The 19,412-nt window shown below is 44.3% G+C and overlaps 1 pseudogene; it reads left to right on the forward strand.

Annotated features, from left to right (window-relative positions):
- Positions 1-1,053: 1,053 nt before the first annotated feature.
- Positions 1,054-12,003, forward strand: LOC119850631 (annotated as a pseudogene).
- Positions 12,004-19,412: the final 7,409 nt, after the last annotated feature.

The raw sequence follows: 19,412 nt of genomic DNA on the forward strand, positions 1-19,412 counted from the left end.
GGCAACGGGCTTTGTTCATAGATTCATAGATTCATAGATACTAAGGTCAGAAGGGACCATTCTGATCATCTAGTCCGACCTCCTGCACAACGCAGGCCACAAAATCTCACCCACCCACTCCTATTTAAAACCTCACCCATGTCTGAGCTATTGAAGTCCTTAAATCATGGTTCAAAGACTTCAAGGAGCAGAGAAGCCTCCAGATAGGTTCCTGGGTTAGTGGTTCTGTTGTGTGGTGTGTAGTTCCTGGTGAGTATTTGCTTCAGGTTGGGGGACTGTCTGTAAGCAAGGACTGGCCTGTCTCCCAGGGTCTCCTCTGTTGATACTCACACGTTCTTGTCAACTGTTGAGAGTGGGCCATATCCACCCTAATTGAATTGGCCTCGTTAGCACTACAAAAAGTAATTTTCCCTCTGTTGATATTCACCCCTTCTTGTATACTGTTGGGAAGGGGCCACTTCCACCCTGACTGAATTGATCTCATTAGCACTGACCCCTCCCCCCCAACTTGGTAAGGTAATTCCCATATTTTCATGTGCTGTATTTTTATACCTGTCTACTGTATTTTCCACTCCATGCAATGTGTTAGTCTCTAAGGTGCCATAAGGACTCCTCATTATTTTTGCTGTTACAGACTAACACGGCTACCCCTCTGAAACCTGTATATTTGTACAGGGCCTAGCACAGTCTCAGAGCCAAGGGCTGCTACTATAATACAAATAAATACATAATAATTATTATTATAGGAAAGACTTAACACTGCTTTTCTTCTTCACACTCCTTGGCCTGCTTTACTTTGCCTGCTGGGTCAGCAAGCCACAGTTCATCATTGTGTTAAATCACTACTCCCAAGAAAATCCTGCTAGAATAGGTATGCGCCCATTAGAGGCTAAAGCAAATTGTATTTTTTTTAATTACATGGTCCATTCAAATGTTTAATTTTAATATTTTATACTCTTTTGGTATAACCAACACATCTTCCAGCTCATGTGTGCCTGCATTTGCACTCTGTAAACAAACTGACCCTTCTAAACCAGGAGGAACACCAATAGCATGCGGAGAGCTCTTTTTATAGATGGTGAGCCAGGAATGAGAGTTGTCAATTATTGCTGTGTTCCAAGGGTGGCTCATTGTGAGGATGTGAACAGCAGAGCCAGCTGTGGGCTGTCAGGACATCTGTGTGGCTGGGAGCACTGGAGCAGGGCCCCGGGGAAACAGGTGGGTACGCCAAGCTAAAAAGATATTTCTGTCTTTTCCCAGGGGAGGAAGCCTGTGTGATTTGCCACCTTGTGTGCTGGGTCCCCGGGCCCTTCACCCTGGCAGGCTTTCTGGTGGCTGGAGGAACAGGCTGACTGACTTACCTCCCATGGGGACTACTCTGGTGCTGAGCTCACAGTACCAGTGGTGGCACAGGGAGTCCAAGCCTTGGCACTTAGTGAGGGCTCCACTCCCGGGTGAACTGCGTGGATTGCTTCATCTGTCCTGGGAACTCCCCTCAGTTCCTGCCGCTCTCTGAGCACAGGGCTAGCGGTGCCGGGGGTACCTTGAGCCAGGGCTATGGCATAGAGCTGGCTGCAGAGACTTGCTGGGCACCAAGACACTTGTCATGTCAGAAACCACCCTGCCCCACACCAGGCTAGAGCCCAGGTGTCTTGCATTTGGGGCCCCTCTCAATGGCCAGTGAGCACCCGGGGAGTACCTGCTCTGTTGGGGATAGCTAACAGCAGGGGCCATGTACTCCCCTCCCAGGAGCCACAGCTGAGGGTCTGTCTTGTGCAGAGGGTGAGTGAGGGTGAGGGCCAGGTGCTGCTCACTAAAGGTGTAGGCCTATGGCTGGCATGGTGGCCCTTGCTGGCTGAGAGTGCTGGAGTCTCTGGCATGGCTGGAGGAGCAGGAGCTTTGAGAGGCTCAGTGCTGCTACCTGACCTTTCTGGATGATGATGTAGCATTTTCTGGGAGTGAGTCTTTCTGGGGAAAAAGTGTGTCACCTTCAAGTGGGCTAGAATTTACTTCACTGCCCTTCTCCAGTGCCTAAAAAAGCCCAACTCCCACAGAAAAGCACATGGAGACCCAGAATTCAGTCACTGAGGATTTTCAGCAAGAATTGCACAGGGTCAACCTCCCCACAACCACCTCCAAAAGAACAAAAGGAATGAATTTAATTCTTACGTACCAACTTTATAAAATCTTATAATGGTAAACGAATATCATCATTATCGTAAAACTAAATTTTTATAACAACATAGCTGCTTTCTAATCCACAGACATTATCTTTACAGTTGTACGTAAACATAAAGAAAACAAATTAAATCTCCACAGAAACACTGTGAGAAGTCATACCGAGTTCCCAAAAACTCAGGCTGAGTTCATCTGTATGTCAGCTACAGTCTTTGATCATAAAAATCTATAAAGTCAAAAACACTGCAACAACAGCTTCCCTCCACTTGCTTGTAGAAATCTCCAGCTGGAATCCAGGCAGACTCTTCCTCCTGGCTGGAATCACTCAGTTAGGCAGTTTACAAATTAACCAACCACTCAGATTAAGTAGATAATTTAAAAAAAAAAATCCTGATGCAAAGTGCTGCCCTGTCAGGGGAAACCAGCCTGCTTTCTGCTCCTGTCATCAGCTTCTCCCAGCCCACACAGGCACATGGCCTTTTGTGATACCACTGCCCTGACTGCTTGCCCTCAACGTAGTCCAGCTACGGGGAATCCATTGAGCATACCCGAAACTATCACACCCAATTCAAGACACTTCAGGGTGTGGAGTGCTTATTGTGCATCTGCCTACCAACAATGGCCCAGACACAACTCATTTCTGCCCCCTCCTACTCTATGCATCTCAAAGAGACATCTCCCTACTAGGCATCTGGGAAAAGAGCAGCAGTTGCTCGCGGACCAGCACTTGGCATTTGCTAGACAGAGCCAGCCTTGTTCCTTCACTCCCGTTATCTGTGCCCCTTATGGGTTTTCTGGGGACTGGGCTTGCGGAGCCATTTGTTCCCTAGTCCCACTCCTGTGCTTGGGCAGGGTGTGTGTGTGTGGATGTGGTTACTGGTACCTGGCGTGTTTCCCAGTGTCAGTCAATCACTTACATATAACATTGCACACACAGCTATTTGCAAAGTTCTTTACTGCTGCTGAGCATTATTCTGATGGTCTGGATAGAGGTAAGCTCTGAAACTATAGGGCTGAGCACTCAGTTTCCCTGTTTTTTGAGTGTACCCACATCTAAGCATGTAAAATTAACCCTCTTCACCTTCCCCTGCTCCAAGGGGAAACATTGGTTTGTGGGGGATACAAACCTGCCTCTGCTGCATTGAAGTGTTTCTTTCCCTGGTTCAGAATAAGTCACCCTAAGCTGCTAACTAGCCCTGTGGTGTATACAACTTTGTTTAGAATTGGTGGCCTCTTCCTTTTGCAGTAGTAGAAAAAAGTGTTACTGGTGTGATGGTGGCTGTCCTGTTGAAATGAAAACAGCTGAGGTCTGATTTTTTTTAACTTTTATCAGATAAAATGACTTGTGTTCTAATGGACCTTTGTTTCTTTCAATTACTTAAATGTATTAATTTTCAGGAAGACCAAGGGATCTACCATGGCAAAGTCAGAAATGGAACTGGTAAAAATCAACATCACCTAATTGTCAGGATAAATTATCTTAATTGGAAATATGAGGAATGGACAAAGTGGTAAGTAAAAGAATTATTTTACCCAAGCCAACGGTTCTTATTCTTGAAGTTGCAACCCCACTGTTGGTCATGAAACTTTCTAGAGTCATGTTTTCCACACACAAAGATCAACTATGTAATTGTGTGAATGACTTATTCTCATTCGAATTGAGGAAGAACAGAAGTAAAGGCTAAACAAAAGAGAGCATGCAAAGACCCTCTCAGTAACACTATGCACGAAACACAAAGGACGTGCTTTTCAGATGAACAAAGCAGCTCCTATGGAGTTTAGCTGGATTTGTGGGTGCTAAAAATCACAGGCCCACAATGATAGTTGTCCCTGCATTTAAAGGTACACCACCCAAAAAAGTAGAATAAGAACATATTGCATACTCAACACCATTTCTTCCTGTAGTAATATTTTGTTAATAAAGAAATTTTTTTAAGTTCTAACAGTAGTCTTGTATTTGTCATGGCTGAAAGTGCTTGAAACTAAAGCAACATTTCTCAAACTGAGGGGTCCCAACCCAAAAGGGGGACCCTATTGTATGGGGGTCTTGGTATTGCTACCCTTACTTCTGCGCTGCCTTCAGAGCAGGGTGCCTGGCCAGCAGCCACCACTATCCAGCTGCTCAGCTCTGATGGCAGAGAGGGAAGCAGCAGCTGCTGGCCGGGCACCCAGCACTGAAGGCAATGCTGCTACCAGGAGCAGCACAAAAGTAAGGGTGGCATGGAATTGGGGGGGTCATAATCAGTGATGAGCTGCCAAAATCTGAAGAACCGGTTCCTTCAGTCGCTCCAGATCTTGGGCAGCACTTCGGAGACACGTCCTTCACTTGCTCTGGGTCTTCAGTGGCACGGGGGGGGACCCGCCACCAAAGTGTAGCCGAAGACCCGGGGCGCTGCCGGGTGAGTAAAAAGGGATTCTCAAGGGGAGCCTCCCCAGCCGGGAGCTCAGGCAGGCCAGACAGGATGGTCCTGCGGGCCAGAGTTTGCCCAACCCTTTAACAACCGGTTCTAAACCGGCTTCTAAATTTAACAACTGGTTTTGCGTGAACCGGCTCCAGCTCATCACTGGTCATAACAGCCTGTAATATTTTCAAAGAGGATCCCATCAAAAAGTTTGAGAACCCCTATAATGCAGTGGCCTGCAGTACACCATCATACTCCTTTTATGCTTGTGCATTCTGCTCTGTATAATTAGAAAGACCTACAAGGAAACAAAAAGATTCTGGCTTAAGGCCTTTGAATATGTAGTATGAAATACTCGTTGCTAACTTGCCCTCTTTCTTAATAGATCAAGGTCTCCCAGACTCTGTTTTGTGATATTTGCCTCAGTGGGCTGGATCCTACACCCATTACTCAGACAAAACTCCCACGGAAATCAAACAATCTGGAACCATACAGGAATTCTTAGTGATAAATATCATTTCAGTCAGGAAAATGAGACTCCCCATAAATTACAAAGAGTCCTTCCCATGGAGCTCTGCTCCAATGACATGCTTTATGTATTATCCATTATTAATCGTTCTGTGTTAACCCTTGCAAGTTGAGTTCTTAAACACATTTCTAGTTATAGTAATGGAATTATTTGACCTTTTTTTAGGGTTGGTTATAACTCAACTCATCCTCTTTTTAAATACATTGTAAATATTTGGAAGGTATTTATACATAGCTGTATTCTAGAATCAGACAGCTTTACTATTTATGTAATGTTTAAAACTGATCATTACATGTTTCAAATGAATGTGAAGGAGTACTCTGTAAAATTGACACATTATTAAAGGGGTGCTGAAAAGATGGCTAGGCCCACATATTTTGATTTTGTTAAATAAGATTTTACAAGATTGAGCACAAGTAAAAATATTGTCCTTGGCCTCTTTTTAAAAATCAACGTACAGGGTTAATAGGAATTAAACATTTATCCTGCAATAGTGAAAACATTAACATAATACTGTACTCCTATGTGGTGATAGGAAAATGAAACTGACCTATAAACAGGAAGTGAAACTGGTTAATGTATATGCTCTGTCCAAGCAGAGTGAAGTGGAAAAGTTAAACAAATGTGAAAAGTAGCCTAGATTAAAATGGTAAGGGTTTCTTTAAAATCAAAGTTTAGTTGCACAGGTAAGGATTTCTTGAATGCAATTGTTTTAACTGTGTCCCTTTGTGATCTTCATTTGGATTTAATTCTGTTTAGTAAGATAAATTCTGTTAAAAGCTCAATTTCTTTTCTATATTTTCATATATAAAAATAGAGGGTGACTGGCTAGCCACTAGAGACCTGGGTTCAAATACAATTTTCCTATGAGTTAAATTAATTTGGGTTTAGGCTTGTTTTCTTGTGATCTGCTACAACAACAAGAAGTCCTCATAAAGTTAAGCTGTTGCTGTTCAGGAAATGGAAGAGGTATATTTAGTTGCGCTGTGTTAAGAAGACTGTGTAGTTTCTGTCCCTATACCAATGTGTTTGGCTTTAGCCAGTGCCATCAGATCCCCAAAATGTAAAGGTTTTCAGGATTTTAAAGTAAGATTACTGTAGCAGCTTTCCCTGGTTTAATTATTTTATATTGCAGCTGGTTGATTGATGCATTGCTGATTGCTCTCTGAAAAGTATTAAAAGATTTTGTCGCTTCCATTGATACAACCTATTCCAAAAAACTCCAAAGAGTTCAGTGTTGGATTAGAAGGAAACTTTGGAGCAAACCATGTCTCTCCTCATATCCTGTCAGCTCATTTCCTTGGTAGCTCGGTCTGGCTGGAAGGAATTGTGATCAAATGTAATTATTTTGAACGTTTATGTACCTTTGATTAGGCTTTATTTCCCTGCCTGCTTGAAAGGGGTGTATATATAAAAATAAAGCCCTCTCCTCCCACCCTTTCTGTGTCACTTGTCATCTTAGGTCTTGATTCTATAATCACACCTGTATAGGCAGGCCCCTCTACTTGTGTGAAACCCCACTGACTTGAGTGCGGCTCCGTGATGCTGTAAGAGTCTACCAGCATGGATCTGATTGCAGGGTTGGAATCCATGACTGTAAGGTCATGTGGAAATGGGTGTGTTTGTGGAGCACCTAGCGTTATGGGGTGGAGATGGGAGGGAATGAATCCTGTCATTTACACATGTGGCTGGTGTAACCTTAGTTCTTATTCTTATTCTTAGTTATTCAAATAACTTAGCAAAGTGATTCTCGTCCTACTTGTACCATTATGTGCTATAACTATGACAGTGATGCTCCTTCCACCTTGTTCTCCTGGGTGGAAAAGTGCAAAGATGTTGCATGCCTTGGAAGGGAACATTCAGTTTACAATTTCTGCAAAGGGTGATCACAGGATATTAAGTAGCTAAATTAAGTAGATTTTAGGGAGGGACACAGATGGAAGAAGTCATAAAAATGCTCTCAAAACCAGATCTAAATATATTTAGTTGACCATGTCTCTCCTAATCAACTACAAATTGAAATGGCCCTCTTAAAAATGAATGAATGCATGAATGAATGAATGAGAATTTTAACTTTATGTAGGGAATGACTTAGGTGTATAACAACTTAGTGTTGGGTATACAAACCACAGAAGATCATCTTATATTAATAAAAATATTAAAATAAATGATTTCTTGTAAACATGATTTCAAGTATTGTTACTTCTGTGATTGACGTCTATAATTACTACTAAAACAAAGCCAGTGTCTGACTTCACTAACTAGACTTCTTGACAGGTTTCAGAGTAGCAGCATCCGATGAAGTGAGCTGTAGCTCACGAAAGCTTATGCTCTAATAAATTTGTTAGTCTCTAAGGTGCCACAAGTACTCTTTTTCTTTTTGTAGATTTCTTGATGACACCTAAAGTTATACAAAGTGTTTGTTATTGTCCTGCTATAAAAAAAGACACTTGAAAGAAGAAATACTGATCTCACAACTCTCAAACACAGTACATGCAACAAACATAAAGTGTGTTGTAAAAATTTTAATTAAAAAGTAATAGCATAGCATGCCATCGATGACTATACCTAGTACAATGTCCACCTTTCACAGATGAAGAAAATAATTCTTTAGAAACAGAGTATGGGTTATTCATCTGCAGGGATTAGCAAGTTATCAGTATGCAGGAAATAATAGAATCATAGGGCTGGAAGGGACCTCAAGATGTCGTCTAGTCCAGGGGTTCTCAACCTTTTTCTTTCTGAGCCCCCATCTCCCATGCTATAAAACTCCACGGCCCACAACAACTGGTTTTTTGCATATACAATAGATTAAAAGCTAGGGCCAGCATTAGGGGGCAGCAAGCAGGGCAATTGCATGGGGTCCCATGCCACAGGGGGCCCCGCAAAGTTACGTTGCTTGGGCTTCGACTTCAGCCCCAAGTGGCAGGATCAAGCTTCGGCGTTCTGCCCAGGGCCCCAGTGAGTCTAACGCCCAGATCTACTCTCTGGTTTATTTTGGCGAACGCCCTGAAACCTGCTCGCAATTGCCCAGGGGACTCCAGACCTTTGGTTGAGAACTGCTGATTTAGTCCAATCCCCTGCTCTTATGGAAGGACTAAGTATTATCTAGACCATCCCTGATAGATGTTTGTCTAACCTGCTCTTAAAAATCTCCAATGACAGAGATTCCACAACCAACCTAGGATATTTGTTCCAGTGCTTAATCGCCTTAACAGTTAGGAAGTTTTTCCTAATGTACAACTTAAACTGCTCTTGCTGCAATTTAAGCCCATTGCTTCTAGTCCTATCCTCAGAGATCATGTTTTCTAGACATTTAATCATTTTTGTTGCTTTTCTATGGACTTTCTCCAATTGTCCACATCTTTCCTGAAATGTGGTGCCCCGAACTGGACACAATACTTTAGTTGAGGTCTAATCAGTGCAGAGTAGAGTGGAAGAATTAATTCTCATGTCTTGCTTACAGTACTCCTGCTTATACATCCCAGAATGATGTTTCCTTTTTTTTTTTTTTTTGCAACAGTGTTACAGTGCTGACCAGGGGTGAGCTGGAGCCGGTTCTCTCCGGTTCGCGCGAACTGGTTGTTAAATTTTGAACCAGTTTTAGAACTGGTTGTTAACTTGCTTCTCTGCAGGGGGCGCTAAGGCTTTGATGGGCTCCAGCCGGGAAGTGATGTAATTCCTCCTCCAGCCGCTGGGGGCGCTGTGCTGCAGGAGCCATGTGGGCTGCCACCTGACCCTGGGCACGAGCCCTGGTGCCGCTGCTGCTCCCCTGGCCCTGGGGCTCCCGATGCTGCCTGGTGGGTCCCTGGCTGCTCTGCTGGGCCTGGGCTGCATCCTGCTGCTCTCCCCGTGAGTACCCACCACCCTGCCCACAGCCAGCCCCCGTCTCCAGCCAGCCCCATCCCTGCATCCTCTGCTCGCAGCCAGCCCCCATCTCCAGCCAGCCCCTTCCACATCCCCTGCCCTGCCCACAGCCAGCCCATCTCCAGCCACCCCGGCCCCCCTGCCTCCAGCCACCCCCGCACCCGCTGCCCTGCCCGCAGCCAGCCCCTGCCACATGCACCCCCTGCCCTGCCCGCAGCCAGCCCTGCACCCCCTGCCTCCAGCTAGCCCTGCCCCACGCCCCTGTCTGCAGCTGGCCCCACGTCCACTGGTGCCCTGCAGTTTCCAGGGCAGTAACCCTGCACACCTGCTTCAATGAGGGGGGCAGGGAGCAGCTGGGACCCACACATGTGCACACTCTACAGTGACCAGACAGCAAGTGTGAAAAATCAGGACAGGGGTTGGGGGGTAATAAGAGCCTATATAAGAAACTGGGACATCTGGTCACCCTAGCACACCCCCAGGGAGTGGTGGAGACCCACCCACACGTGAAACGGAGCTCATTTCTAGTTCAGGCCCATTTTTTTAAAAAATAACTTTAGGCAGGATTAACATACATCCATATTTTCCCGGACAGGTCAGGCTTTTTGGTTCTTAAATCGCCATCCAGGAGGAATTTTTAAATTTTAAAAATTCCTCCTGGGAAAATACAGACATATGGTAACCCTGTTGGTACAAAAAATACATACTGGGACACATCCCTTAAATCAGAACTTTTTATAGGGAACCGGTTGTTAAAATTTTGGCAGTTCATCACTGGTGCTGACTCGTATTTATCCTGTCATCCACTATGACCCCCAGATCCCTTTCCGCAGTACTCCTTCCTAGGCAGTCATTTCCCATTTTGTATGTGTGCAACTGATTGTGCCTTCCTAAATGGAGTACTTTGCATTTGTCCTTACTGAATTTCATCCTATTTATTTCAGACCATTTCTCTAATTTGTCCAGCTCATTTGGAATTTTAATCCTATCCTCCAAATCACTTTCAACCCCTCCCAGCTTGGTATCATCTGCAAACTTTTTAAGTGTACTCTCTATGCCATTATCTAAATCACTGATGAAGATATTGAACAGAACTGGACCCAGAACTGCTCCCTGCAGGACCTCACTCGTTATGCCCTTCCAATTTGACTGTGAACCACTGATAACTACTCTCTCGGAACAGTTTTCCAGTCAGTTATGCACCCACACTAAAGTAGCTCTATCTAGTTTGTATTTCCCTACTTTGTTTAGGAGAAGGTCATGCGAAACAGTATCAAAAGCCTCACTAAAGTCAAGATATACCACATCTACCACTTCCCCCCATCCAAAAGGCCTGTTACCCTGTCAAAGAAAGCTATCAGGTTGGTTTGACACAATTTGTTCTTGACAAATCCATGCTGACTGTCTTTTAGAAGTTTGCAAATTGACTGCTTAATTATGTGCTCTGTTATCTTTCCAGATACTGAAGTTAAGCTGACTGACTGTAATTCCCTGGGTTGTTCTTAGTCCCCTTTTTATAGATGGGCACTATATTTGCCTTTTTCCAGTCCTCTGGAATGCCTGAAAAAGCACCAGCTGGTCAGCTTCCTCGCTCTGTGGATATTATTACTTATGATGATTTGGTGAAGATATGTAAACCTGGAAACAGAGTTCAGGTAGTGGGAAATATTACTGCCTCCCATCCAAGAAAGGAAACCTCACCTCTGGCACATTTAGGTAGGAGCTAATTTGTGCTCAGTTTGTTAAGTTGTTTTAAGTGTGAAACAGAAAACCTTTTTTTTTCCTCCATTCCAACAATTCTAAAGAAATATACCAACCCCTTGCAGTCAAGTTAAGGTCTGTGCTCTGCATGAACAACAACTTTATTTATATTTCATTTGGATAACTTGGCAGGAGGCATTTTCTCATTACACCTTTTTAAAAGTAACTTTCTTATATACTCTTTTCTCAGAAGTAGTGTATAGAATAAAGAGAACAAATTAAAAAGGGATAACTTTAGAGGCCACAAATCAAGGTGTGTTCCATTGCTTTTATGGTACAGAAATGCAACTTGTTTTCAAAATATTTCTTCTGATTTGCAGCATAGCTTAAAAGAGTTGTCTGGTCAGCTATACATGACTAAGTGCAAGCCTCTTTGAAAACAAACAAAAAACCTGCTTGTCATTCTCTTTCTTTCCCTCAAGTAGAAATCCTCTCCCAAAACTCAAAAATCCATTCTGTAGTTGGGTACCTTCTACAGCATGGAAAACATGGCTTAATCAGGTTATTTTTGAGGTGGGGAGAATGGGAGGATGGCAGGGAGGAAGAGGGGAGAGAAAAATCCCAAATGCTGGAAAACTATGTTATTCTGATGTTGAGAATTCATTAAATTCTCTTTTTAGGGGAGGATTTCCTTCATTAAGGCATAGTAAAAAGGATAAATCTAATAACCATTTTAAAATCAAGAATTTGATTCTTTGCCCACTTTTTTCCTAAGCAGCTCTTATGCCATGAAGACAATAGTCTTCATCCCAGTATTTGTTTAATAGTTAATTTATGTAATTTTCTTTGCATCTGGGTAAAAAATATCTAGCACAATAAGGCTGGCTAATAATATTAAAACTGATGAGCAAAGAAATAGCACCACATTCTCAGCTGATGGTGTGGCAAAGATCAAGCAATTCTGCAAAGCTCAAACTAAAGTGTATTACAAATTGCACTAACAGAGGCTAATGGATAATGAGATTCTATTCTAATGTTGATAATATGCAATTTAAGTGTTTCCTGTTTCTTAAATAGGATATCTTTGACCATTTAAGCAAGTCTTTAGCACCAAGCATTTGTGGCCATGAGTATATTAAAAAAGCCATTTTGTGTATGCTACTTGGAAGTAATGAGAAAGTTCTCAACAATGGGACCCGCCTTAGAGGAGACATCAATATCTTATTAATAGTAAGAGTATGTAGAGTTAATAGTGCATTGATGAGTTATTTTTATTGTCCCCCTCCTCCTCCTCATGCTAGTGTTGTTGTTATATCTATTGCATAAGTATTGCATCCATTCATATTAATAAGTGTCAAACTATTATCTCTTTCTTTGTTTTAACAAATGCATCAAAACCTTAATATTTCCTGATATTACCCAGAACATTTCATGTTCCAAAGTAGCTAGGGCAAGTATCTGCATTTCAGTGCATCCCATAGCTATGGCCGTGTAGTTTCCTATTTCTAAATTTTTCTTATGCATAAGCCATGTGGTAGTATTAAGCCATTGTCAAAGATTTCATCTGGCTTTTAGGTTACCCAGACCAATTCTACATTGGCATGTATTTATTTTTGTATCAGGCTGTCCTGCAGTCGAGCCAGGGAGCTTAATTTGTTCTTAATAGTTTCCAAATCCACTGAGTTGGCAAGTCCTGCTCCCGCTCCAAACCCACCCAGCATGGTATCCATAATATCTCTTTTAGTTCTGGGGTGAGGAGTATCTGGGAGGGACAATTTGTGCGTCCTCATCCAGGCTAACAGTATAGGGAGAGGTTTCAGAGTTGCAGATGTGTTAGTCTGTACCCGAAAAAAGAAAAGGAGGACTTGTGGCACCTTAGAGACTAACAAATTTATCTGAACATAAGCTTTCCTGAGCTACAGCTCACTTCATCAGATAAAAGGGCATACGCTTGGGCTCTACTCTTGAGACATTTAATCCTGTCCAATCCAGGTCAATTTTTACTTCTACCAGAAGGGGGCTCACCAAGACTTTCACTGGAGTAGTTTGGACCTTAAATAAGGTAGGTTTTGCCATATGTAACGGGGTGTTTCTTATAAACGCATGTTCTTTCTCCCATTTCCAGTCACACCCATCAGGGAATGGTATTGCATGGGTGAGACTCGGGCACTATACTACGATTACTATTACAAGGGTCCCTGATTTTATGAATCCATCCCATGCATAAGGCAGTGAGGGGTAGTCAGAAAGCATGGTGGTATCTCCCACATACCCTTCTGTTTGTACCCCCACCATCCAATGTTTCTCCTTTCCTGCGGAGTCTGAAATATTTGCTTGTAACTCCAGTTCCCCTTCCCCAACATGTACCTGAGTTTTCCCTAAAGGTGTTAGTGTAAGAAATGCATCCGATGAAGTGAACTGTAGCTCACGAAAGCTTATGCTCTAATAAATGTGTTAGTCTCTAAGGTGCCACAAGTACTCCTTTTCTTTTTGCGAATACAGACTAACACGGTTGCTACTCTGAAACTAGTGTAAGATTAGTATTTAAATCAACCCATCTTAAATGTATATCTGGTTGTTGTACTGGGGTCCATGGTATGTTGTCTGTTTGTGAATTGTTATGTATCAGTAAGGCAGTGAGAATTGTTTCACCTTGTCCCAGGTATCCTGGAGCATGGATATCGTTGTTATGGATGTGCCTGGGTGTATTTTTCCTTTGGGGTTAGGTTGTGTCTTTACCACCGTGATTAGGGCGAATGCTTTGATCCAGACCAAGAACTGACATGCCTGCTGCAGTTCTGTTTTCCATTTCATTCGAGGCATTGTTCTGCCTCTCTTCTTAACGGGCGGTCTAAGCAGCAGTATTCCGTGCCCAATAGTCCTGCAGAAATAAAAATAGTCCCTTCACGGCTCCCGGTTCGCGATTGTGGGTGGCGTGTTGTGTCTGAAAATATAATTACAACGGAACAGAATTAATTGATTTGTGAAACGTGAACCCACTTTAATTTGCCATTTTTGTTTATGCGGTAAATGAGAGGGCTGAGGTGATCAACTGTGGAGTAGGGACCGGTCCACTTTGACTCCAGTGTGTGATCCCTTTTGCCCAACTTTAAATACATTACCTGATCCCCTGGCTCCCACAGTAGGGAGTCCCCAATTTTCTTTTGATCCATCTTTTTATGCATGAGCTCAACGGCTTGGCTCACCCTATGCTGTAGGGTGGTTTTATCTTCTTAAAAAGAAAAGGAGGACTTGTGGCACCTTAGAGACTAACAAATTTATTAGAGCATAAGCTTTCGTGAGCTACAGCTCACTTCATCGGATGCATCTGGTGGAAAATACAGAGGGGAGATGCATTTCCACCAAATGCATCCGATAAAGTGAGCTGTAGCTCACGAAAGCTCATGCTCTAATAAATGTGTTAGTCTCTAAGGTGCCACAAGTCCTCCTTTTCTTTTTGCGAATACAGACTAACACGGCTGCTACTCTGAAACTTTATCTTCTTGTAACCGTTTTAACCACTGCCAATGCTCAGGCGTTCCAAGCAGATTGTTTGTCTCTGTATCTGCCGCTTGCTTGGAGTTAATGACCAGCCTCATTGTCTGGTATGGCTGGATTTTAGTTTTTAGCCTGTTACTGCTGCGGATGGCTGCCAGTATTAGTGGCAGCTTTTCAGGTCAGTTTTTACCGGTATGATCTACAACTTTTCTGAGGGCTTCTTTAGCGGTGCTGTTCATTCTTTCCACTTGTCCTGAGGACTGGGGTCTGTATGAGACGTGGAGTTTGTGTGACACCCGCAAGGCTTTAAGCATTAAGGTAAATATGTCTCCCACAAATGGCCCTCCGTTGTCTGAATCAATAATTTCTGGAGTCCCATATCTGCAAACTACTTCAGAGAACAGCTTTTTAGCAGCAGTGCGAGCGCTATTGTTCCTGGTGGGGAAAGCTTCGACCCATCCTTCTCTATTCCTTGGCAATTTGTCAATGAAGTCAATTTGGATCCTATGCCAGGGACCCAGCCTTCTCTGATGGAGCATTTGGGGCTGGTATGGGGGGGGTTGAGCTTTATTTTTGGCACACTGTACACAATTCCTGACCCATGTTTCTACATCATCTCTCATCCCCCTCCATTTTGCCACTTGCTTTAACCTTCCCAGCATCCCTTCCACCTCTTCATGCATGAACTGGTGAGCTATAGTCACCAGTTCCTGCGTTTCAGTTCTTCCCAGGACGCAGACTGATTCTGATACCTTATGTTCCTGTCTTCGGGTTACCGCTGCTATCCCTTCACAATCTCTGGCTATAGCGTTGGCACGGTTATTCCATAAGGTGTCAACTGCCAAGCCTTTCCCATGTGCCTTTACATGTTTGATTTTTAACTGGTCGGGATGAGAGATAACCCAGGCATAAATCCATTTCCATTCATCTACGTATGCTATTTCTTTACCATCCGCAGCTTGCCAATCATTCCTTTGCCAATCAAACATCCAATATTGCACCCCAATAGTTGCTGTCAGCATAGATGCACACAGTCTTAGGGCAGTTCTCTGTTTCATACTGTTTTAAGACTTGGGATATTGCACGGAGTTCGGCATGTTGTGCTGAGCTGTGATCCAAATACTCCTTTAGCACCTCTTCTTCTAAGTTTATGGCTGCGTAGCTGATTCTCTCTTTACCATGCACCACCATGGAACTGCCATCGGTGAACCAAATGTGTCTCTCCCGACCCACGGTATCTAATTCTTCAAGGGGGGGCACTTAGGCTTGTGCGATTCTCTGTTCTAGTGTGACTACCGGACATTCATGCCTAGTCCCCGTTTCGATAAGAGCGTGAGTCATCATGTCAGGTTTGGATACTGTGTCAGCCTGAAAAAAGAAAAGGAGGACTTGTGGCACCTTAGAGACTAACAAATTTATTAGAGCATAAGCTTTCGTGAGCTACAGCTCACTTCATCGGATGCATTTGGACTCCCCTCTTTACCAGGGTTAGAGTCCATTGTGCCATCCGGGTGTTGGACACCCTGCCTCCTATTAACTTCCCAGACAGGATGTGTTTCAGAGGCGTGTGTGTGCTTTGTGTAGTAATCGGGGCACTGCTGGTAAGCGGCTCAAAGGACTGAACTGCCCAGACAGCTGTCAGGCACTCAGGGTCGCAAGCGTCAAAATTTAGTTCGGCTCCCTGCAATTTCTTAGATTCGTATACCACAGGTACCAATTTCTGATTTTCATTTTGTTATAGGAGAGTGGCCGCCATGGCCACTTCATTAGCTGCTAACCGGATGACAAATGGTTTAGATTCGTCTGGGAAGCGGTTCGGGCTTTTTTTGCAGGGTATTTAAAGCAGTATCCTGGTCCGGACCCCATTCCCAATGTGTCTTTTTCTTCAGCAGTTTCCATAAAGGAAGGGTGATCTCTGCATATTTATAGATATGGGGCTGTAAAAATTTGAATCCTCCCAACAAAACCCTTAATGAATGTACATCGGTAGGGGCTGGCATTTCAATTAGCACCCTTACCTTCCTTTGACCTACCTGCCTTCCCTCCTGGCCAATGATAATACCTAGGTAAATGACCTGGGTTTGCACTAATTGTGCTTTTTCCAGGCTTACCTTGAATTCGGTGTCCTGGATTAGTGCGAGGACGACCTCTGTAAGTTTTTGTACCTGCGTCTCGAGTTCTCCGAAAACCAAAATATCATCCACATAGGAAAAGATGAGTGGTCGATCTGATGGACTTAACCGGTCCAACATTTCTATAACGTGTCTGTGGGGATAGCCGGAGAGTCTTGGAATCCCTGGGGCAAACACTGAAAAGTGTATTGTCGATCCCTTATGGTGAAGGCAAACCGATCCCGTGAATCAGGGTGTAATGGTATTGCAAAGGTTTCAGAGGAGCAGCCGTGTTAGTCTGTATTCGCAAAAAGAAAAGGAGGACTTGTGGCACCTTAGAGACTAACACATTTATTTGAGCATAAGCTTTCGTGAGCTACAGCTCATTTCATCGGATGCATTCGGTATTGCAAAGAAACAGTTAGCCAGATCTATAACTGAAAAGTACCTGGAGGTGGCTTGTACCTTTTGGATAACTTGTGTCATATCTGCCACGATGGGGGCCATGGGTATGCTTCCTTTGTTGATCCTTCTGTAATCAATAGTCCGTTGCCAGGATTGCCCGTGTGCCTTCATGACTGGCCAAATGGGAGAGTTGAAGGGAGAGTTCGTTTTCCTGATAACACCCTGTTCTTCCAGGTCCTTGATGATCTGGACCAATTGCGCTTCAGCTTCCTTGGGGTACTGGTACTGATTCTGGGGTTGCACCTAGTGCACCTATAATTTTGACACAAGCATTGATTTTACCGCAACCTGTCGTCTTCTGGGTCCAGACCGTGGGAAACTTCGCACGCCACTCCTTTTTCTGTTGGGTGGTGAGGGCTGCGATCGGTTGTTTTCCTCTTTTGGCAGCAATGTTGTTTTTGCTCTCTGTTAGTAGAAAAGGGGGGAGGGCTTCCAGACTCCATAGGGCACTCCGGGGTAAGTCAATTATGATGTTGTTTTTTTAAACAGCCAGTCTGTTCTCAGAATTACATCGTTAGTCATGTTTCAGAGTAGCAGCCGTGTTAGTCTGTATTCGCAAAAAGAAAAGGAGGACTTGTGGCACCTTAGAGACTAACAAACTTATTAGAGCGTGAGCTTTCGTGAGCTACAGCTCACTTCATCGGATGCATTTGTTTGGACTAAATTCCCGGCTGTGTTAAAGCATTGTACCGAGAAGGGAAAATCTTGTACCTTGAAAGGGACTTATACCCATTCTTGTCCTATGCTAGGTTTCCCCTGAAATGATTGCAGGATCGCTTCCTGCCCCTTTTTGCCAGTGCGGGGAGTTGCTCTAATCAGGGAGACTGAGGCTCCGGTGTCAATCAGGGCTAGGGTAGGAGCTTGATTACCTTGCTGAAGGTATATGTGGGGTCTCCCTCCTGGATCCCAGGTAAACTTTCCTATGAATCTCCACTGATGTGCTCCTATGCCAGGTGGAGAGTCTACATTCAGCAGGCTTCCCTAGAAGTATTCTTGGTCCTCTGCCGGGGGAGGAGGCAAATCCATTAGAGGGGCACTCGGGGTAGTTATCCCCACTACATCCTTTGATGGCTTTGCAGCCTTAGGATTTCCCTCATGAGATCAGTCATGGGAGCCCTATCCCATTTTTCCCGATCTCCCCTCAACTGCATTAACATCTCCATGCCATACGGGCTTGTCAGAACATACCTGAGGTTGGTTACTTCCCTCAGTTGTTTTAGGTTCGGGTAATTCTGGCTACAATTTCCTTCTTGGCTGGTAGTTTCCCCGACCTTGAGACCTCCCTCTTGAGTAGCCTCCACCGGGTCCTACAACTCCTTTTGTTCCGCTCTCATTTAAATAAGTTATTGTTGGCTCCATGGCTGCCACATATGCGACTCTTTCCTTTTTTATATTCGCCTTCGGCCCCGCAGGCATGGTGATTTGTTGCACCGTCCCCTTCATTCTTCTGGGGTAGCGGGGTGCCCGTCCTGCCAAACAGCTAGTGCCCCTGAATAATACGCTAGTAGTGACCCAGTCTCTCAGGGATGAGACGGGGACCGGTAATGTGGACAGATTGGTAACGCCAGTCACTGTCCCTAGCCCGGCCATTACCTGCATTAATGCCCATCGGGTGAGGTAGTTTTCCGGGTCCTCATCGGGACCCTGGGTGGAAGCTACAGCTTGGGCTGTAAAATTTCTCCCCCTGTTTGTCCCCCGACGATTGCCATTAGGGATAATTCGTTGGCAGCTTCATCTACTCGGATGCGGTCCGGAGTCGCTCTTCTGTCTGGCGCCGCACATACCCCCATAAGCCGGGACATTTCTGTAGGAGTTGATTTTGCTCTCCCGGCGAGTAGGACGGCATCGGCACACCACCGAAAGAAGGATTCTCTACTCAGTGTGCCTAGGTGGTCAGCAGTTGCCTTTAGGCCAGCTGCTGACACGGGGATAGTTGTAATTTGTTCATTTCCCCCGCCCTTGGAGCCTGCTCTGCGGGCCACCGGGGCTGTAGGACTTTCCTTTAGCTCACCCCAGACGTCTCCTTCCCAAATTTCCTGGGGGTCCCGGGCTGCTTCTTCCCAATCTGATTTCAGTGCAAGGTTGGCAGGGTCCCATTCTCCTGAACTAATGGTCGCTATTTGGCGCGTAGTGATGCCCAATTTTAGTTTTAGCGGCTTAATAATGGATTTGCAGCGATTGTGGTTGGCGGGGGTTCTGCCTTGTTCCAATGTTAACTTTTTAACCATCCCTTGTAGGTCCTGATTTTCTTTAACTAGGGCTTGATTTTCGCTTCCTAATTCTTTAAGTGCGGTAACTTGTTCTGTCAGGAATCTTTCTTCCCCTTTGCATTCCTGCAGTGCTTCCTTTATCATTGCCATCTGACTTTGTGAGTTTATTGCCATTACTTTCCAATTTTCTCTCCCTTTTTCTAATTGGGTTAGCTTTTCGTGCAGAGAGATGTTACTTTCTTTGCAGGTAGCTAAGCGGAGGTAACTGTCATTACGTCTCCCATAATAGCCAAATTGCTGCCGCGTCTCGTTTGGCGGTGCTAGAAGGTTTGTACATGAGGATGTATTGAGCCAATCTATCCTCTAGGTCTGAAATAGTACAGACATCTACAAGGGCTTGTTCAGTCCACAGACTATGCCCATATTTTTGAAGGACTTGTTTGAAAGGTAT

This window comes from Dermochelys coriacea, chromosome 2 (assembly GCF_009764565.3).
Source record: "Dermochelys coriacea isolate rDerCor1 chromosome 2, rDerCor1.pri.v4, whole genome shotgun sequence".
NCBI lineage: Eukaryota > Metazoa > Chordata > Testudines > Dermochelyidae > Dermochelys > Dermochelys coriacea.